The sequence below is a fragment of the Vidua macroura genome, chromosome 2 (genome assembly GCF_024509145.1).
Source record: "Vidua macroura isolate BioBank_ID:100142 chromosome 2, ASM2450914v1, whole genome shotgun sequence".
Lineage (NCBI taxonomy): Eukaryota > Metazoa > Chordata > Aves > Passeriformes > Viduidae > Vidua > Vidua macroura.
The window spans coordinates 111,284,248-111,303,415 of NC_071572.1; the positions used below are offsets into that span (position 1 = coordinate 111,284,248).

The following is a 19,168-nucleotide window of genomic DNA, read 5'->3' on the forward strand; positions in this document are numbered from 1 at the left end:
TTAGGCCAGGAAAGTTAAGACAGCTATGACATCTTTTCTTTCTGGATGCATTGTTAGTAGTCAGTTGTAGTGACCTGCCTAATTTGCAAGAATAAAGATTGTGATAGTATCAGATCACCTAAATTCTTCCTCCACAGGGCACAGACATTTTAATAATGTGGCCTTCATGTGATAAACTGACATCAGACCTAAAATTATATTTTTTAATCTTTAATATTACTTTCAATGTGAAATTGCTGATATTTTAATGAAGAGAGGAAGTGTTGTAGTAGTCCTTTTCCTTGAGGAAGAGAAAGCTAGACCATGGAAAACAGCCCAGTGTTCATGGGTCTAAGAGGCTGCAAGAGGAACATTTCCTGAAAAGGAACAGAATGACAGGAATTGCTATGTCTTTATAAAAGAGTGGTTTGTGTAAAGCACAGAAGCCTCCAACTTTCTGAGGGCTCACATCCTGGAAGGACGATGCTCTTGGTGTGCTGTGCTGAAGTTTGCTGCCCTTCATGAATTGTTCTGCTTGTTATGTGGTCATAACTACATCATTGTTATGATTGTGCTGATGTTTTTAATGCATTGTCTCACCTCCTAAGTGTGGTTTTGGGCCTCATTTTCTTTCCTGTGGAGTGTTCATTTTCACTGTTTGTGTGTCCAGCATCAATAGAAAGGTCTGAAATGGGGGAATTCTCTTCTAAGTTTCAGCTCTAACCCATGGGAGATTGCATGCAATTTGATGCTACACTTACAGAGATGCTGCTGTAATAGAAAGTAAAAGAAAGGAAATCGAGTGATCAATTGCTGAAACATGAGCACTCACTTTTCCCAGAAAGAAAGAAGTGAATGCAGCAAAATGGCTGAAAAGATGAGACCAATCTCAAGAAGTGGTAGAGTCTGTTGGGGAGATAATCAAAGGGACAGATGAGTGTGGGAAGTCCATTTCCTCAAAATCTTGTATTGAAAAGAAAAATGATAGTTTATCCCAATGCAGAGAGAGAAAATACTACATATGTAATAAAACTAATGAAATTGGGTTTTTTCACAGTCTAAGATATCAAACCTCACTAAAACACAAAAAAAAAAAGGTTACTATAAACATAAATCATGGAAGATATCAATGTGGAAGAAACATGAAAACGGGTATGAAAACGGATGCAAAATTTAATAAACAAATTGTGAGAAATTTAACAAAACAAAAGTGTGTAGAAATACACTAGATGAATAACAAAAATAAGGAAATTAATCACGAACAATGAGGACAAGGCTGAAGTAATTGGTGTTTTAGCCAACAGTGGAAGACTGCAGTGGAAACTGGAGTGCTGTTTCTTATGGGGGGGTAGGAGGGGATGTCACAGTGAAAAATTGCCACAAATGGGGACAGATCAAAGAACAAGGAGAGAAATATAGATATGCTCTGCAAAGAAGCTGAAGGCACCAGCTTGTTTGGTTTTGCTTTCAAAACAGAAGTCAATATGACTCTGATGAAGAGGTATTTTCCAAGTTCAGTGGGAAAATGATTCTGTGTATTAGTGGCAAAGACATTTAGCAGAGACACTTTGCAAGTGCATGGGAGACAGTGACTTAAGGTATTCAGCTATTTAAGTTCTGTGACTTCCTTCATCCTGACTTTCTTTCAAAGTGCTTTATTCCCATGGCAGAGGGGATTTCGACAAGGTGCATCTCCTGGGTCTTCTCATCCCCTATCTGTCTTGGACCTGTAAACAATAATGTTCACAGGCTTTCAGTGCCTGTTGTGGAGTTCTGCCATCCTGAAATACAAGACTGAACCTCATCTCCAATGTCAGAGCACCCACCCCACAGAGGTACAAATGACATAAGAGCCATTTCAGAGAAGATCAGCTTTTTCAGTACTATCTGTTGCTAGCTGAGCAAAAAGTACCACATAAACATATTTTCCTTTGACACCTCTGCTTCATATTACAATAAGATTTTTGACATGAAAGAATATATAAGGCCATTAAGTTGAGAAACTATCCATATATTCTCAAACATCAAAACTTTTTTGGTTTGTTGTTTTCTTTCACTTGTTTTGTTGGATCATGTCTTAAGGAAACACGTTTTCCACAGGTCGTAGTAGTGTATGCTGTTTGATAATATCTTTGAACCGGCTTTCCCATAGCTGGCACAATAAACCTTCTAGACATATTTCACTAATTTTGTTCTGAAATTAGTGCTTAATTCTTAAGAATCTCCTCAGGTAAGTTTTGCAAGACATTGCTCTTTTCTGCATGACTTTTACATAGTCCACTTTGAGTATGCATTGCTTCACATCCAGTCACAGGAAATGTCTTTGCAGGCATATGATACAGGGTGTAAAAAGCCAATGGAATCTGTGAATCCAAGGCATTTTGCGTTCTGATTATTGTACCTCCTCATTACCAAAAACCTTAATTCACGAGAAAGAAACTTCTCCAGAAGCCATCAGTTAATTCTGGAACCATGTGATTCATTGCTGTCCTAATCTGCCTGGCATTTAGTAAACAACATGAAAAAGGCTACTGATCCAGTTGGATGACAGCACGATAATTCATAAACTTTCTGTTTAGTCAAACTTTTCACTTTCTCAGAAAACATATGCTTGTTTTTGTTCTCAGTCCTTCAGGAATTAATTATTCTTTTACTGGTACATTACCTACTAACTCAAAAAGCCCTAAACATAATTTAATGCCAGTGAGGAATATTGCCCTTTATATATTTGTCAAGGGTATCTTAAAGCCTAATAACCGTGATGAGGAATGTACGACAAAATGAGAATAAAATGTATGAGAAGAAACAAATCTGGAGGACTACTGAAAGAATAATTATACACTGTATGAGTATCTACATCAGTCTTTCTATCAGATTTATGTAATGTTGTTTGTGAAAGCTGTGCATGGATCCATGCAATTTTTCCCTTTTATGATTGGGAAGAGGCACAAGAGGATTGTGGATTTGCCCCAACTGTGAAACAATGGATGCTTCCATTAGAGAAATACTTTATTAGTGTAAAGTTAATTTAGGTGGTGCTGTGCCAATCTTTCCAAGACCTGTAGGTGGAGAGGGAGTGTGATTAACAGTCTAGGAGAAGCTACCTCAAGTCAGAACAGCTCTGTGTTTCTGTATTCACAGAGGGAAAAAGCCTGTGCACACAAATGTACATAAAACCTTCCCATGGGCTGTCATTATGTTAATCACCCACACACACACAAACAGAACGTTTTGTTTTGTTTAAATCCTTATTTCTATCAAGGAACAAAAAAAAGTAAAAGAGGTTATAAAACTTGCTTGTTTTTTACTTATTACTGAAGACCGAAATCTCGCCTCCACCATCACCACCCAGACAGGTGGAAATGTAACAATGTCAATCCCAATCTCAAAAGACAGATCCATTCAGTTTGATGGCACATATCAGAGTGACTCAGACTCAGCTGACTCACTTGGATGGTGACTGTACCAGAATGTTCAAAGCTTTATATAGCAACGCCTGGAAACATCTCCAGAAGTTGTTGTGTGCAGCACAGACGTGATGCTGCTCCCAGGCAGCACTGGGAGAGATCAAGAGTTTATTTGCCAGGGTGACCACAAAGCCAAAAAATGCACACATTTATATATCAGTGAAATCCCTGCCTTATTATAATCCACTTTGCTTTTATTGGGTTTAGCTCTGGTATAAAATAAAGATTTCTTAAAGGAAATCTGTGGAGCTAAATTCAGGAGTTTACAGGGACATAAGGAGGGGTTTGAGGATGTAATCATTTTGAAAAATATTGTGACTTTAAGTGTGCATATTTCTATTTTATAGTATAACTGACAACCATCCTAGCTAAAAAATTAGGTTACTTTCTTTTTTTTCCTAGTTTTACCTTGAAGTCTCTATTAAAAAAAAAAAAAAACAAACAAACAAACAACAAAAAAAAAAAAACTAAACCCAACCCTAATAAAATAACTGTGTCATTATAGGCAGCTTAAATGCAGAAACTACTTGAACAGTACTTCTAGTCCGCATACTTCTTCCTAGCAAAAAATGCTAAACATCACCAGTTCTTGCCTTATGATTTTTTTTTCTCATAATCTGATTAATATAACTTGGCAGGCTGAGCTATTGATGAAGAGAGAAACAACAAAGCAAGGAAAAGCTATAGAATATGTGAGGGGCAAAGTAGATAAGGGTAGACTTACACTTTAAATATAGTTGTGTGTGCTTACTTACATTCAGCTCTGGTAATAAAAATGATCCTTGTCTAACGTTAAAAGCACTTTCCTATGGCAGCCAGCTAAAAGCTCATTTATATACTACTACTACTACTATAAAAGTTCATTTATATACTACTTTATCACTGTAGCAGTAACATAAAACCTAATCTGTGGCTGGGTTTGTTCAAACTGTGTAGGAAAATTAGAATTTTCTATGTTTTATTTCTTCTTTCTCCCTACTTTTTCACTAGTCTCCTACTGGCTTACCCAAGGTCTAGATTTGTCAGAAGAACGAACAATTTGAGATTCAGACAACAGCCTTAGATGGTTTTTTTTTCCATTAGACATTCAAGTCATCATCATCCATCATTCAAGAACTGCCATCTCTTGATTTTATACTGATTTCTTTCATTACCATTATTTTTACAATCTACTTGTTCCTCAGCTGTATAGATGGTGTGTTAAAAAATTACAATAAACCTATGTTAGACCATGATGAGATCTCAAACTTATTTTCCAGGCCTCATTTCCAAAATCTCTGAACAGGGCTGTCATAGTCAGAGCTGTTACTCAGGTGAAACATCCACAAGCTACAGCTGAGTAATGGCTGGAAAACTTTCCCTAGCATCTGCAACCAGCTGGTAGACCAAACTGTTGGAGTTTTTTTATATCAAAATATACCTGTTGTGAACAGGGAGTTTTTTAAGTTCTACAGCAATATTTTCATGAGGCTTAGTCATCCACAGTGCCCGTTTTAGGGGTTGCACAGTTTTGTTCCTTTTCTGAAGCACTATTTAATTAGGGTTTCGTTCCACTAGTCAGGCTTAGTGATGCAATTAGTGCTGTGAATTCTCAAAGCTCACAGATTTAAGATCAACAGAGGAGCTTGTAGCATCTGTTCTAACTCAAAGAGAGTTTTGGTTTTCAGGTCTGATAGATACAGAGCAAAGGAAACCTTCTTATAACATAATCTGGGAAAAAAAAAAAAAAAAGAAAAATTAAACCCCTCCCTTCAACACCCCTCCCCCCCAAAAAAAACCCACAAAACAAACAAAAAGATTAAAAACAAAACAAATATTCTCAAGCAGTTTCAAGCAGTTTCATAATTTATTGGCTAGATTCCTACAGATTTCTGTGTCCCTATAGAATTAGAAAAATGGCAAACATTATGTGTTCACATGTGTGGTGATCACAGACCAAAATCATGCCAGCTCCAAACAAGAGGTTGTACAAACATAGTATGATAATAACCTTTTTTTTTTTTTTTTTTTTTTTTTTAATTTACGGCTAGGAATTAGGGGTATTAGTGCACCCACATGAGATATCTTCCTGTGTCTCAGAGGCAACAGGGAAGTAAGAGCAGCTGAATGTGGTTATGGAAGGAGGAAATTTTCCATGCAATGTGAAACTAAATACAAAACTGCATTATCACTACATGCTGAAAAATGGAAACGGAAATACAGAAAATGTGTGTCGTGAGCAGACCAAAATCAAACCTAAATGCTTCTGTGTGGAATTTCCAGTTCTCAGATACTTTGAAAAGATGTTTTATAGTTGTAATTTCAGTCCAAGAATAATCCTCAAGGCAACATGTACATCACTCATGCAGTCTAACCATCAAAAAAAATTCTGGCAACATGACCCACATGAGGCTAGTTACCTCCATTGCCATGTAAAGTACTTGTGCTTTACAATTTTTACCTTTACAAACTAAAGCAGAGACCTGTGCCATTTATAAAATGGCAATTTTCTGTGCTTAACAGCCATTATGATATAAGATGAAGACTGTCATCATTATTACACATTATTTGGTCATATTATTCATGAAATGAGGCTGTTGCATTCTGGAACAAATAAAGATAGATTTCATGATCTGAATAGTTTACCAAGTAAATGAATATCATAAATGAGACATAGATTAAGCTACAGGCATGCTGAATACATGAAAGAAAATATCATATCATCATATATTAGGAACCTGCTCTTTGTGTCTGGGACAAATATTTCTAGTGCTAACAAATCCATCCAGCTGTCAGCTTGCAGTAATGAAGTAGGCAACTTAAAAAGTACACAATGATTTCCAGCCTTGATGGATTATCACTTAACCCAAAATGCAAGGCTGAGCAGATAAGTATCACAATTGGTTGATGGTCTGATAAAGATTCCATTATATAGCTGAGCTCCGGAGAGGCTTCAGCAATGCGTCAGGAATTCAAACATTCCCAGCCTAAGCTCTGATCACACTGGGGGTTTTTTTGGCTCTTTTTTGCCTTTTTTTTTTTTTCCTACTGCGTATGAATTATGCAGTCTGACAGTCTCTATTGTAAACTGGCAGTGCAAGAAGTTCTCCAAATTAAGAGTCCCTTCTGCTGGAAGCATTTTTAGTGCCTGCCAAGAGCATCCTTTGCTCTGAGTTCAGCCTCAGACCTCGCCTCAGTTGCCACAAGCTGTAAGGTGTTAGCTCTTCTTCTCAGCCTCCACGTGCAGCTAGCAGGGAAGCACAGGCATTTCCAAAAAAGTCCCTGGGAAGAAGGACTGAAGTTATCGGTGTCACCAGCTCTATGCAAAGTGCTACACCACAGTCAGCGTGTTCTGATGTCACACTGACCATTTTCATCTGACCTCTAGTTGGGTGCTAACCTCAAGTTAGTGGTTTTCAACATTCAGTTGTAAACAAGGTATGAAAACTATATAATTCATACTAACTTCCTGCTATCTTCAGGCTTAAAATGTGATTTTCAAAATAATAACTTTTTAAAAAGTGGGGTTTTGTACCTCTTGCTTTAAAAGCCAGAATTCTACTGATTTCAAGAGTTTTTGGTGACATCTCTACAAGCAGTTTGGTTAAATGAGTTTATCCCATCTCACTTGCAGGTAGCTCTGAAGTGGATGTATCTAGATTTTCCAGTCCAAAGAGAGACAGGCAATTTTTAGTGTATTGTCAGTGCTGCCCCATAAGCTTGACAATGGCTTGCAGACATCCAAAGTATTTCCTCTACAGAAAAACAGGTTGTACTTTCCTTTCTTCCAAGTAAAACTTTATATATAGATAAGCTCATTAATTTTCAGTGGGACTGTATGTAGTTTTGGTGTGTTATTCACAGATAAAATCTGTGATCTGCTCAGTCAAGAGGGACCTGCTGGGTCAGTTAGCCTAAATTCTTGTATAGTTTCCTGTCTCATAGATTTATAATGAGACACAGAAACCTTTATTTTATTAAAGAGCATTCACCAGAACATATGTAGACTTAATTTAGGACCTAAGGAAACAGAGAATCTGCAATTCCCCTTAGTGTTTCTCTTCAGCACTTAGTTATCCGCACTGTTACAAACTTGAGCCTTGCTTCTCACTTCAGTGTCTTTGAGGTTAACAACCACAGATTGATTCTTGAAGGCTTCACATTCCATATGCATTTTCTTCTCAAAAGCAAATATTTATTATAAAGAACACTCTGTAAATATGCTTTGAAATTGATTCTTGAGTTTCACTTGAAAGAATTGAATCTATGATCTTTAGGATCTTATTAAGACTGTGATGTGGTTGGTTTTAAGGACATTGTCAAGCACATCTTTAATGATGAGTTTTAAGGGCAATATACTGGATTTCTTACAGCAGGGAGAAAGATTAAGCAAATGGTTGCTGTTGAGTGTCCTTCACTGTTGCTGTATTTATATGGGATCACAAAATTTAGTTTTACTTTGTTTAGAGAAGTGTTTATGGTATTTTAAAGGCACTACCCACAAAAACTGATATCTATTTTTTTTATATTTATTACTAGTAAATAAGGCAGATTTTGGCAAGTTCTGTGGTGTCAGGGTATTGATAAAGTGCTTCACTATTCCAAGAAAAAGTATACAACTAAATATTGTTATAGCTAACAACAATGACATCTAAAGCAACTGTTCCAGTGCCATGTGGGATGTTAAAAAAAAGACTGAAGTGGCGCCAAGTTCTAGAAATGAGGAAAGAAAAAAGAGAGAAAAATGCTTATAGTTTCAAATGTATTGCTAACACCTTTAATAAAAAATGCACGTCTTTCTCACAAACCAGTGAACTAAAGTCATCAACTGTGCCTTTGAAGCTGAAAAGATTACTCTCTCTGCCCTTCGTTTCTCTGACACTCCACTTGAAACACAGTTAATAACTTCCAGTGTGAGCCTCACAAAATGCAGAATTGATACTAATTATATTAAGTTTTTTGGATGAAAGATGACCTTGGTGAAACTTGAAGCTATAGCATTCCCAGAACAAAAAAAAAAAAAAAAAAAAAAAAAAAAAAAAAAAAGCAGCAAAATCTACAGAGAGTGACTTTGGAGATTATTTAACCCGACCTATTAATTTTTGCATGTGAAGTTATTCAGACTGTGAATACAAAAAAGGGTATTCTTAAGGTAATTTTTTTTTTTTTTAGCATTTTTCAGAGCATTGAAATAAGTTGCTGAATCACATGCCTGGGTTTTTTTTTTTCTGTGTTAGTCATTTGAGGTGTCTTTTCTGTGTCAGATTCAGTGAGTGCACTGTGGAGAAAAGGGGGTGCCACAGTGCTTGGAGGGGCTGGCACATGGGTGTGTGTCAGCAGTTAACAAAGGCAAACAAGTGAATAAAAATCAAATGCCAGTGTTTTAAAAGATTAGCTTCAAACACACCTTTAAAGGAAAGGAGTGGAAGAGAAGTCTGGTTTGAAATCCACGGTCTCGTAATCACAGCTGAGTTCATTTTTTGTCACTGCAAAATTGAGAAAAAGAGAGAATTACAAACTCATCTACTCTGAGAAATACAGGGTGGAAACCTTATTCAATAACACTTGACTCACTGTTTGGCTGACTATAAAAGACTGAACAGAGAAGCAGAACTGGAACTGACTGACTGAAAAAATGAAATTCAGAACCAACACAAGGAAGTACTTTTCACTGCAAAAGAAATACAATTTTTCAATATCCTACTGAGCCAAGTTTGGAATTGGAGGCACTGGGGTCATTAAAGAAGAAGGGACATACTATTCTGGAAGAACTGTGTTAACCAGGATGACTTGCAATGGGCTAAATGGCCTTTTCCTTTTCCCCAAATTTATGTTCTTTTTGAAAAACTTTGATTACAAGTCATCCTGCTGTGATTTAGATAGCATGAATTTGAAAAGAATGTATCAAATCTTTTCAATCAAGATGCTTGGGTTTCTTTCCAGTCTGAATTCTTGCAAGCCTGTAATAGAAAACCATCAGTCAAGGGAAAGAAGTATCAGGAGTAGCAATTTACCTTAATGTACAATTTCCTTTTTTGGCATAAAGGCTAAGAGACAAGGATCCCAGACAACAAAGGCCAGAATATAAATCTTTATGGGAATATATCAAAAAAAAAGGGGGAAAAAAAAAGAAAGAAAAATCTACCAGATTGACAATTTGAGGAAGACATTTTATTTCTTTTGTATGCTTCTTTTCTTGTGGCTAACAAGTCTCTACTGTATACACATCAGGTCATGAAGTGCACTCAGCACCCAACAGAGAAGAGACAAGTTTCATTTTAATGAATTCAAAGTGCTGTAATGGACTTTAGCATTGCCTTTGGACCAGGTCCCTGGACACACTTGACAGAAGCTGGCTTTTAAAACTATATTAATTTGTTAGACAATGGGAATATCACAGAAAATGAATATGTAAAGCGCTTTTTTTTTTTTTTTTTTTTTTTTTTTTTTTTTTTTTTTTTCAGTTTTCTGTAAGAGGAACATTTCTGATGTTTAGCTTTGAGTTTCACTCAATTATTGAATCCAGTGCAGGAATCCACTCTGTTATTGGGCTGAATTGCAAATATTGGGCACACTTTGAGATTCTTTGGCACAATTACTGCCACCAATCCTGAATTCATTTATCACCTACAATGCAGTTTTGTTAGTGTGAATGCTGAGTTGCTACTGTGTGTGTGGGGACATCCATATGTCAGACTGTTGTGGGGTTTGGGGGTAAGCTGTGTGGTTTTCAAAACAATAGAAGCCCTGGGTCATTTAAGTTTTTAAGGGTTGCCTAATTCCAGAGCCCTTCCCCTCCAGTTCATATAGAAAGCATCTGTTCCCAGTATTTCTGGAATTAGTAAAACTAAGAAGAAATTAGACTTATATTGCATTCATCTTGGCTCTCCTCCACCACAAGACCTTGTGCCAAGTAATTTGTGAGTGGTTTTATGGATTCCCAGTCCCTATGGGATTTTTTGTTGTTGTTGTCTTTATCGCAGGTCCCTGTATTATAGCACAACTGTGGGAAAGTCTGTTAATTGTTTTTTCTGATGAAAATTTTCACCTTTTTACTTTCTGGTGCTTTTGAGTAGTACTCACTAATTCTTACCAAATCATTTCTGTTGAAAAATTTACTTCAAATTACTACTATGACACAGAGATTTCAGTCTTGTTTTCCCATGCAGAATGTGATTCTTTATATTTATTAAGAAATGTGAATGGACTGTAGGATTTTTGCATAGTTCTACTCAACCAAATAAACATTCAGGGGAGTAATTAATACACAACAGAAATTCACAGTATTGTGGGCTTGCCTTCAACCCTATAATAAAATATATTTCTTGTATGCAGTCTGAAACATCTTGCTCCTGTTATATTTGCAGTGTTGTGGAGAAATTAAGAACATCAGGAAAGTTCAAGGGCAGACAACTTTTTCTTCTGGGTTTTTGTTGTGTTTTGTTTTTTACATAGGCAATGCCTGCATGCACTTGTATATAATAAAATAAAAAATAATGCTCATAATATGAACAACACATGGGTCAGTCTAAAACACATTTTCAAATGTGTCTGTTTTATTAAAAAAGTGATGAACTGCCAAGCTGAATTCTGAAGACAGAACATAAGGAGCAGATTCAAGGGCTTTGGACGTTAATGCTGCTCAAATACATTCAGAGGGTTTTTTTTTTTTAATTGTTTTTTACTGTTGGCAATGTGTTGCCTTTTTCTATAGGCTTCTAAACCTATTAGTAACTGTCCTGGTTTCTAGACAGAACAGTTTTCAAAACCCTACCATATTAAACCATTTTGTGAAGAATTCTTTTAATCTATGGTTGGTTGATACACGGCAGTATTTGAGTTTAGTTCAGTATTCAAACACAATCCTATAGTACACTTTTGTCTCTCAATGTAAACAAAATTAAACATACTCAACACCTAGAATATAAAAAGAGGTCATATAAAACAGTCTTCATTCTTTTTGGGGTCATCTGATTTAGGTTCTGAAGGATTGGACATGGCTTAAACCCTTCCCTGTCTTTTGTTGGCTACAGAATGATGCTGCTAATTCTTCATGCTTTCACAAACTTCAGTAAAGAACCAGGGTAAAAGCTCTTAATGAGTATTTAAAGTCACAAGTGTCTAAAATTCAATGGGTCTGTCATTGGCCAAACAGATGGTTGAGGAAGGCAATAGGAAAAAAAAAGCTGGATAAAAGAAAATTAGTGGCTTCTTCTGTGCATTGTAACCTCTTCAATTTTCCTATTGTTGCCCATTTCAACCTCATATTTCTCTATCACATTTTTTTCTTATTATCGTTCACTTTTTATTTATCTCACTTTTACTATTTATTAACTAATTTTAAAAAGGAATGTACTCAGGGTAATATTGTGGATATGCCATATTTCAATTGCCTTCTTCATTCAGAGTCAGAATTGGCATTAATCCATTTAGTTGAACTCTGGGCTTGTCTAGTCTGGAGTAAAAGAGGCTGATCCTGAGGAGGGAAAGTGGAGAGGCAAGTGCTGATCTCTTCCTTGGCATCCAGTGAGAGGAATGGTTCAGAGCTGCACCAAGAGAGATTCTGACTGGCATTAGGAAACATTTCTTTACCAGGAGAGTGGTCAAGCACTGAACCAGCCCTCCTGGAGAGAGAGGTGGTAGATGTCCCATCCCTGTCAGTGTTTAGGAGGCTTTGGACAATGCCATCAATCAAGATTTTTGAGAGTCAGGCCTGAAGCAATCAGGCAGTTGAGCTGGATGATCACTGTGGGTCCCTTTCACCGTGGCTTTTCTGTTCTGTTCTATTTTGTTCCATTGTATTCTATTCATCCCTAACATTTATATCATGGCAGCCACAGCAGATGCCTAAGGTTGCACTGGAACTCGCAAACCTCCAGTTGAGAGAGGTTCCTGGAAAGATCTAAGCTTTACATTTAATATCACACATGAAAATTTAGGTCATCTTCCCTTCCAAATAAATTATAATCAAAGGATTCAAGTTATGGAATAATGTAATTTTTTAAAAGGCACACAAACGTTTAGAAGAGTTACAGTCATAGATTTCCCATCTGTTGCTGGATCCCTTCAATAAATGGCTTTTTAATGCTTGAAAGAACTATTTTAATTCTCTTTGTAAGGGTTAGAAGAGGGTCTTTTGTACTGTGTTCAAAAGACCAGTGTTGGAAAAGGGCAGTTATGTTAGCCATATTGCGATATTAAAAGTATGTTAAAAGGATGGCTGCTGGAAAAGGGAAAAAGGAAAATGGCAGTCAAATGATCTCAGAGTCTTGGTCAGTTGAGAGTTCCAAGAATCAGCTTCATTAGTCCTGAATATCAACTAAAGCTTAACTTCAGACATCAGATCTAGGTCAAAAATTACCATGGATGAGTTATTTATTAGCAAATGCAGTAAGTGGAATTTTCCAAATGGAATGTACACTTTTTCTGCCAAAAAAGCACCTATTCCTTATTTCTTTTTTCAATTAATTGACCTATGTCAATAAATTTATTCTTTCCATCAACATGTTATATCTTAAGATCTCAGTTTTATCCGCTGATATTTCATTAATTATTGGTTTTGCATTGCCTGTATTGTAGTGAAAGAAAAATACAGATAAAAACCTAAAAATGAAAGTATATAGGACTGAAAAACATGGGGTTTTAAGACTGTAAGGTGGTAAGTCCCAGGAAAACACGTGATGCCCACTCACTGTTGTAGGAATGTGAACTAATCCTGACTGCATTCCACAGCTTTTCTTTCAGCAATCAAAAGGAAAATGATGTATCAGCAGCAGAGCTGTGCTGCATTGGCAGCACCCCTTACATACATAGCAGGGCAAGAGCATGGCAAAGAATGGGACCTGCAATCCAGCAGAGTGTTATTCAGCCTAAACTTTACAGATGGTAAATTTACTAAAATGGAAGAACTTTTTGTCAGCTTTACATGACATTCAGCATACATTAGGATTACATATTAATTGAATGTGTTTGACTACATAAAACACAAAATATTCCTAACATTAACGCTTTTCTAGGTGCCTTCCCATGACCTGATTTCTTGTCTTCTGGACAAGGGACAGTAGTCAGGCTGCAGATTCTGCCCTGATCCTGCAAACCCACCCATGTTGCAATGTATCAGCAATCCCATGGAAATCATTTGATTTTTAATTCAAATGTATGTGTGTCTGTGGGACGTTAGGACCCTGTTTGACATTAGGGGTAAACCCCTTTCTTTGAACTTTTACTTCAGAAAGTTTATTTGGAAGGTTGTCTAGAAGGCACTGTGGCATAATCATGGCCAAATATTCCATTAGCTTGCTTTTTTTTTTTTTTTTTTTTCATTTAGTTATTGCATACTGAAACATGTAGAACAAAAACGAGGGGTTTTAGTTTGTTCTTTTTGCTTGGCATCCAGTCTGTGTTATTATAGATAAATAATTTTCATGATAAGCTTAAAGCATTTATATTGTTATGTACTTATCAAGCATTTACTCTATTTGCTCATTTTATGTAGCACTTCACAACTTTGATAGTGTGAATATTAAGATAAGACCCAATTTGTCTGAAGTGTCCACAGAACCTGCTTCAAAGAAAGAAAAAGTAATTTGACTTCAAATTTTTACTCATTTTCCAAAAATGTATCTTAACATCTGCAGTACCATAGTAGAAAATGCTAAATATTTCTGCTGCTATAAAGCAGTTGTACAGCTCTATTTTTAAGACAGAAATTTAAAACAAATTAAAAGTATTTACTCATATGCTGAACATTCCCCTTTCCTATTCCACGGATTTTTTTTATGTAGTGAGAGTATTTAGCAGAAAGGCATGATCATCTTGCAGTTCATGTAAAATTTGAAATCATTTTTATGATTAAATTAGGAAAAGTTCATAATTTTCAGTGTCAAAGCGTGTATAAAAATCTATGAAAGATTATGCATATTTTTCCTTCACATAATAAAGGGGGTAATCCTCCCTTATCCCTCCTGCCCAGTAGAGCTTTTTTCACAAGCCACTTGTAAAATGGCTCGAGATATTTCAGGCCTGTGAAGAGCACAGAAATCTTTCATTTGGCACCTGAAGTGCTATTAATTATTTCACTACCAGGAAACAAGTGGCAGAGCCCTACGGTGTCATTGTCACTGTCCCTGACCCTGCAGCACTCTTGCCTTTTGCTGGAGAGAAAGAATGATTTTCAGGCAAGGAGAGGGGCAGAAACCCAAACAGAAATCATTGCTTTGTCACTTCATAAATGTGGGGTGGACCTTAAGGAGCGCCCCTTTAGGGTGTGCCTTCCATGCTTTGGAAATACTGCACCTCTGCACTGGAAATGCAGCGTGGAGTTCTGCTCATCCAGCAGCAAAATAAAAAAAAAAAAAAAAAATGTGATCGCATTGAGGGGAGGGAAAAAAAAAGTGAGAAGGATGGCTGATCTTTGAAAGTGGTGTCTGTGCTAAGAGAGATTAAACACACTAACACTCTTCACCTTGGAGAAGAGCTGGAGAGAGAGGTGGCAGCAGTTAAATTAAATTAGAAATGACATGAAAAAAGTGAATGATGTGAATACAGTCACCAATGCAGAAAGTTTCTAGACTCTGGAGTCAAAAAATAGGTAAGTGAGCAAGGGAAACTTTAAGTATTCCATTTTTCATTTGGTTGTAAATGAAATTTGACTAGATGGTGGTGTTTTCACATCTAGTACAGATATTCCTATTTTCTCAGATTTTCCTGAACAGGAAAAAAAAATTAAAATGTCCTATTTGTCATCATTTAAATGAAGAAAAACATAACAACCTGAAATCATAGCTTTAATTACTACTCAAAACAATAAAATTGTTAAATCAGAATGTGCCTTTCCAAAAGTTGACTAAAATAGCTAGAGTATAAGGCTATTTTTATTGCAATGTTTTTAAAAATAAATTTAAATATATTAATTTAATAACCACAGATAAAAATACTAAAAAGTGCAAGATGACTAAATCACAACTGTAACATGACTCTACATTCATCCAGTCTACTTAAAATAAATATTGTAACAGTATTATTTATTGTTAAAGTATCTTTGGTGTAGAAACAATGTAAATATACTGCTATCCATAGCAGAGTTCACATATCACAGCAAACATAGGTAAAAACCATTTGATACAGGTCTTAAAAAATCAGACCAAGGCAGTGATCATTACACAAATCATCAGCGTTTTTAAACACCACTCTGTGCCCCTTTTTCTCAAGAACTTGCTCTTTAGAAGTTTCTGTTGGCTTAGGATATTTTTTTAAAAGGTTTTCACCTTTTTTTGGCAAAGTGAGCTTTAACAGGGAGAGACAAAGAAAGTGAGAAAGAGAAATGCTGGAGAAACATCTTCATGCAACGTGTGAACATTTTTGTCGTCCTGCCCACTCTGTCTCTAACACTACCTGGAAAATGTGCTCCCAGTTCATTGTTTGGAACTCTAAAACAATTTCTCTCCTAATTGTCTGGTAAAAAGAAAAAAGAAAAGTTGCAGTCTGAATTGGAGGCTGTCTTGTTATAAACCAGTAAAGCTAGGTTGTTTAAGTAGTCTGCATTATTTTGAAAGATTATTTTTACAAAGTTACATTTATTTGCTTGTGTAAAATTTAAAGACTAGGACATGGCTAGGATTGAAAAATAGCAAATGCTGGAACTTTTTGTCACCAAATAATTTCTCAAAGGTACCATGGTGTATTTTAATTAGGCCTCAACCCTGAAAACATAAAAGTACACAGGCAACAGATTATGCATGTAGTCATAAAAGTATTTTATGCTTTCCTAAAGGATGTTTTTGAATAAAGTATATTTTCTTTTGCTGTTACAGAATTTGCAAGTTTTTCCCCTAAATTTAAGATTGCATTTGTAAGCTAAATAAAAGTCTAATGGTTGTGAAGGAGACAGAGCTGCTTGAGAGTGCAGCTCAATACTCCCATTATTGCCATAAATAATAGTGATGTAACACATCTTAACAAAATTAATTACTAATCTGGACTCTTTATTGCCGAGTCACTCAGCTTCAAAGACATTGTAAAATCATAAAACCAAATTATGAATTTTCCTCCCTCCAAATAACACAAATAAAAATTACAGATGAAAAAGGCATTTACTCATCCTACAATATAATCCACTTTATCAGGGAAGAAAAAGATACCATCTGATGAGAATGTTCATCAAATGTGAGTTTTATTGCTATAAAAGAAAAATAATTTCCCTCTATGGCCAGCTACTGTGTGAGTTGAGTGGTAAAATGATTATCAAACTGTTTGGCAATTGCACTGGTGGTGTGTGCAAAGAAATACTGTCTGGGTGGCTCAAGGTTGTAATAGCAGTAATGGCTCCACAATTAACAAAAGTGATAGGGGAAACCCAAAGAGCATCTGTTACAATAATGGTAGGAATAAGGAACATAAAGCAGAGAGAGGGGTAATACAAATTCAGATTTTATAACCACAGATAAAAATACGGAAAATTGCGAGATGATTAAATCACAACTGCTACAACCCTCTACCTTAATCCAACACAGTTAACCTAAATCTTCTAGCAGTATAATTTACTGCTAAAATCCTCCTGATGTGCAAACCATGTAAACATGCTGCTGTGTAAGTCATTGTTCATTTACCACACCAAACACAGGTAAAAAATTGGATGCAGTTTTTACAGAATCAGATTAAGGTGGTGACTATTAGACAAATCTAAATTTAAGCCTAGTACCAATGAAGGAAAATTTATATGATCTCAATAGAGGAAGATTTATGTGGTCATGAAGTGAATAATTTATACAAATGCATTGTTTTTCCTGCCAAAAAACCTCACATTTTTCAATATTCAGAAGTTACAAAATCCATGAATGGAGCCTTAAAAATAAGAAATTTTTTTATAGTGGGTTAAAGGAAACAATTGATACTGTGACTTTTCGTTGGGTTTTGATTTTGGTTTGGGTTTTTCTTTGGGAAAATATGGTGTGTAATTAGAGGCCTTTTTTTGGTCTTTTTTCCTCTGCATACGCATAAAATTTGAGGTGCTTTTCATGTTCAGGAAGGTCATGGAGCACACATGAAGATGTGCTGTGGTTCTTTGGACAGAGAAAGGAGAGGCATGCTGCTCTGCAGGCACCTCTGCTGGAGACCAGCTGTGACGTTGCTGTGGTTCTTTCCTCTTAGCAGAATGTCATTCCTGATCCTGCATTTCCTGAAATGCCTGGTGTGGGACTCTAGCTGCCAAGTGGACACACATCCTAGTCAGTCACACCTCTCCCTCTGGGACAGAAGGAGAAGGCACAGCCAGTCATGAACCAGAAACACTGACTTTTAGCCCTGAAAATCTAAAAGTGTGTGGATTCTACTCTTGTTTTTTGTCAATACTCACCCACTTGTGAGTGAGAGAAAAATGACAGGAACCAGCTAGAGAGGTGTCAATGGGTAGAAGTTCATGATCTGTGAAGACATTTTCATCCAAGTTATTTGGTTTTACATACCCTGAACAGGCTCTTAGCCTCTACACATCAGTGAAGGCTGTTAAAGAGCAGTGGCTTAGAGTGCCCAAGCCCTGTGAGTCTAACCCAGTAAATCCATGTATAAAATATTCCATGTATAAAATTGTGCATGTTACCCTGAATATATGAAGGGAATATTCAGGACTGGATAGTTTGGGGGAGTTAGGGTGGGTGGGTGAAGAAGGTATTGAGCTGATTCTGTGCCCATCCATTAAATGTGCCCCAATTGTATCTCCTGGTGCTAAGGAAAAAACAAAAGTGATACCTCAGCTTAATGCAGCGTTACAGCTGTAGGAATGCACAGGGTGCTTGAGGTATGTTAAAGGACATACAGCAGACATTTATCAGCACTTCTCCTCCACTGGGTGATGCAGAGAAGGCTCTGCCCCTGTGTGTGTATTCAGGCAATTGAACTGAGCACACACTCTAAAAGGCACACTCTCGTTTGCAATAGGGATGTTACTGTTTCATTTCACCAGAGTCTCTTGCCTGCTTCAGGCAAAAATTGGAATCCTGGCTTGATCCCAGCAACTTGAAAAGAGTCTGATGCCTATACAAATATACATAATGGCAGTCTTAATCATTAGGAATTATGTTATTTTTCTGTTTCTCCAGTAGTGTTGCATAATGAATCAAAATGAGCTAGATGGTTCGCTATCAGTTTGAATGCTAATTAAATGGAGACCTTCAGCAGTTTGTGACCACTTCTAATGCTTCTAATTTCTGTTTGTTTATATTTCTCTTTATCACTGGGGCTTGTGTTTTAGAAAACCCCAGCATAACAGAAGAATCTTAATTTCTTGCTTTTTCCTTCCTTTTTTTCAGAAGTAAAGCTTCCAAATCTACAGTAAACTCTTCCTACTCAGACATCAGTGCAACTCAGACTATGCCAACAGGGTTTTTTATCTCCCTGAAGTAGGGATTCAGAATATTAAGCAGTTTGGAGTAGGATTTACAAGGATTTTACCTGCCTAGTTGCCCCATCATTTTCTCATTTCTTTTCTTCAGTTTTGCTTCAGTGGACAGAAAATGAAATGCTTTGAAAACAAAAGGAATTTAGCAACAGCAAAGCAACCAGATAATTGGGGGAAAAAAAAGAAAAAAAGGGAAAGCATCCTGAAATATGCATTGTTTGCCCACCCGGCTTTTGCTAATTGTGCAACAGTGACTAGAGCATTGACTCCTTGAAATCTGTTTTTGCTGGTTGAAGTTTCTTGCTGACCTAATAGGAGCTGACCATTGGAGCTATTCCCATCCTCACTC

General features: G+C 36.5%; 1 protein-coding gene across 3 annotated transcripts in view; it reads left to right on the forward strand.

The window, feature by feature from the left end:
- The window catches only part of CADM2 (cell adhesion molecule 2), a 573,509-nt gene that overhangs the window by 523,873 nt on the left and 30,468 nt on the right, over positions 1 to 19,168 (forward strand). The gene's annotated exons all lie outside the window — the stretch shown is intronic.